Below are 4,063 nucleotides of genomic sequence, written 5' to 3'. Positions count from 1 at the left end.
ACTAAATATAAATAGAAACATATATCATGGTTATATAATTCCATTTAATAATTCTATATTTATATAAATCCATATATATATTAGCTATACATGGTAATATTTTTAATTCATATTAGAGTTTTTTAATACTAAGTCATTAATTTTACATTGAATCAAATTATATATTTCCATATATATATAATCATATATACATAATAATTAACATATTATAGTTTTCTAAAAAATACACGTCCATTACATTTACTTTATATATATAATATATCATTTATATTAGTCATTAATTTAATATTGAATCAAATCTCTTATATCTATCTATATATATCATATACATAATTTCACGTTAAAGGCATATCCATATCTTCAATTAAAATCTCCTATATATATATATATATATATATATATATTATTTATATGATCAAATTTCCTATATATATATATATATAGTAATATAATTCTCATATTAAATATTTTAGTTATTATCTACACATTTCTTTTATACATATTATATTACATACTACATTAAATGTTTATAATTCCTATATCATAATTTCTTATATACCCATTTTATATCATATACTTTATATTATACATAATATATTATTTATATTTTATTTTTACTACACCTTACATAATATATTAATTATATATATTCCTTATTCCTATTATATATAATTGATTAATCCATAATTATAAGTTAACTTAATTAATTTAAATCTATCCTCAGAATTAACCATTGGTTTGTGGATATTACAATTTCTCATTTTATCCCTCTGACAAATATGATTTTTTCCTTTTCTGTGTCGTTTCTCTCTCTTTTTTCTATTTCCTCTCTCCTATACATGCAACTAATATTATTTTTCCTCCTCTCTTTCCTCTCTCTCTCTTTTTTTTTTTTTTTTTTTTTTGCATGCGTGCATGCATGATATATGTCTGATATACAAATCATATCAGACCCATGACGTTTAGAGTTTAGTTAATTTTTTTGATAACATTTTAATATATTTGGAGAAGTCGAAATAATCAATAAACATATTTGAACTCTTTGTAACCCCAGAAATCGACAGAATGTGATTGATTATTTATTTCGACTTCTAAGGAGGTGTAAAATTATAATAATGATGAATCAACAAAAATCCTCATGCGCGAGTCTAATATGAATTATATCTGCAGGTCCAACGTGGAAGTTTTTTTTATTTTTTTTAATTATATTTTAACACATTCTAGAAGTCAAAATAAACAATCAATAATATATTTGAACTTCTTGCAACATAAAAAATCCACAGGAACTGAAATAGGCATAATCGGAACTCTCTAAGTCCATTAGTAGATTTTGACCCACTAATGGACCTAGGATCCTTGTGTTGTGTCATAGTCCTGAATCATATGAGAAAACTGGTGGCTTTACTTATGAAATAGAATCACCACATGAAGTAGTAGTTCTTGTTGCTGTAAGGGAATTTGACTTTGAGTTTTGTAAGAGGACTCAATCTAGTAAATTCATTAGGGAAAAATATTCATTTTCTGAAGATCTTATTGAGAGGTAACAATTCAATTTGCATGTTTTAATCAACTGGTTTTCTTTTTTTATGAAGATTTTGGTGACTTGATATTTTATTCTAACAAAGGGAGTTCAAGATTCTCAAAATGTTGGAATTCAACAGCAAAAGTAAGAGAATGTCTATAATTATGCGTGATGCAAGTGGAAATTTTTTTCTTCTTTGCAAATGTGTTGATAGGTATGTCTAACTTTTATACAAAGGATTTTTTTTTGGTGATTGGAGATGTAGTTTGTGTGAATTATGTCTTTAGTTAGATCTGAAATCACTGATATAGGTGGTAAATACAAATATAATTGTTATTGATATTTGATTTTTTTTTTAAAAAAAATATTTTTGTTGAGTAGCATTATATCTTGGCTTCTGGAAGGTCTTAAAATTTAATTAGGAAGAATCAACAAAAATCCCCATGTGTGGGCCTGATATGAATCATATCAGATCCAATTCATATCAGACCCAACGTATGAGGATTTTACCAATTATTTATTATTATATTTTAACACTGGAAGTCAAAATAAATAATAAATAGTATATTTGAACTCCTTGCAATATTAAAAATTCATAAGAATTAAAATAGATGCAATCAGAGCTCTCTAGGTCCATTAGTGAGTTTCGATCAAAATCCACTGATAGACCTAAAGAGTTCCAATTGCACCCATTTCAGTTCTTATGAATTTCTGAGGTTGCATGAAGTTCAAATATGCTATCAATTGTTTATTTCGACTACTCAGAGGTGTTAAAATGTAATAACGAAGAATCGACAAAAACCTTTACGTTGAGCATGATATGAGGCCCAATGTAGGTATGATATGAAATAGCATATATAGGGTATAGAGTATAGGTTTAGGGTTCAATTTAACAGATCTAAGCCAACTAATTAATCTAATTCAACTAATATAATAATTAAATTAACTAAATAGAATTAATTAGATTATTTAGTTTAATTCAGTTAATTAGATTAGTTAGGTTAATTGGTTTAATTAGATAGGTTAAAATGCTAAGTTTAATTTGGTTAATTAGAATAATTGAATTAGATTAATTAAAATAGTTAGATTGTTTAGGTTAATCAGTTAATCAGGTTAATTAGATTAGTTATGTTAAGTTGGTTAATTAGATTAATTATATTGAATTAATTAGATTTAGGTTAGTTAAGGTAATTAAATGGATTAGATTTGTTAGTTTAATTCAATTAATTAGATTAAATAAAGTGAATTAATTAGATTAGCTAGCTTAATTTGGATAATTAAATTAATTAGATTAATTACATTAATTAATGAATTAAATTATATTAGTTAGAGTATTTAAATTGAATTAATTAGAATACTTAAATAAATTAGGATAGTTTGGTTAATTAGATTAGTTAGATTATTTAATTAAATTAAAATAACCCCTTAATATTAGAATTTCATTAACCCCCTTAACACCATAATAACCTAAATCGCCACGCGTTGGCATGATATGAATTATATCAGACCCAACGTAGATATTTTTTTACAGATGATTTCTTATTATATTTTAACACATTCTAAAAATTAAAATAAATAATGTATATCATATTTAAACTCCTTGCAATATCAGAAATCCATAGGAACTAAAATGGATATAATCGGAGCTCTCTAAGTCCATCATTAGATTTTGGTCGAAACCCACTGATGGACCTTGAAAGCTCCTATTGCACTCATTTCAGTTCCTGTAAATTTCTAATGTTACAAGGAGTTCAAATATGCTATCCATTATTTATTTTTTACTTCTAGAAAATGTTAAAATATAATAAGAAATAATCGATAAAAATCTCCATACGTTGGGCCTGATATGATTCATATCAAGCCCATGTTAGGCCTAGTATGATTCTATATCAGGCCTATATTAGACCTGATATAATTCATATCAGGTCCACACATTGGGATTTTTTTGATTCTTCCTGATTAAATTTTAAGACCTTCCAGAAGCCAAAATATGATGATGTTCAACAAAAATATTTTTTTAAAAAAAAAATCAAATATAAGTAACAATTCAATTCGTATTTACCGCCTACATGATGTGATTTTAAATCTAACTAAAGACATATTTCACATAGCTATATCTCGAGTTATAAAAAAAATCCTTTGTATAAAAGTTAGATATACCTATCAGCACCTTTGTAAAGAAGAAAATTTTTTCCACTTGTATCACACACAATTATAGACATTCTCTTCCTTTTGTTGTTGAATTCCAACATATTGAGAATTTTGAACTCCCTAGGTCAGAATAAAATATCAAGTCACCAAGATCTTCATGAAAAAAAAGAAAACTTGTTGATTAAAACATGCAAACTGAATTGTTACCTTTCAATAAGATCTCCATAAGACGAATATTTTTCCCTAATGAATACACTAGATTGAGTCCTCTTGCAAAACTCGAAGCTAAATTCCTTAGCAGCAACAAGAAATGCTGCTTCAACTGGCGATTCTATTTCATAAGTAAAGCCACTAGTTTTTGTTAATACCCCAAGGTAGTTTTGATGTGAT

The sequence above is a fragment of the Zingiber officinale genome, chromosome 2B (genome assembly GCF_018446385.1).
Source record: "Zingiber officinale cultivar Zhangliang chromosome 2B, Zo_v1.1, whole genome shotgun sequence".
Taxonomy (NCBI): domain Eukaryota; kingdom Viridiplantae; phylum Streptophyta; class Magnoliopsida; order Zingiberales; family Zingiberaceae; genus Zingiber; species Zingiber officinale.
The sequence above is the reverse complement of the archived record's forward strand: the minus strand, read 5'-3'. Positions refer to the sequence as shown.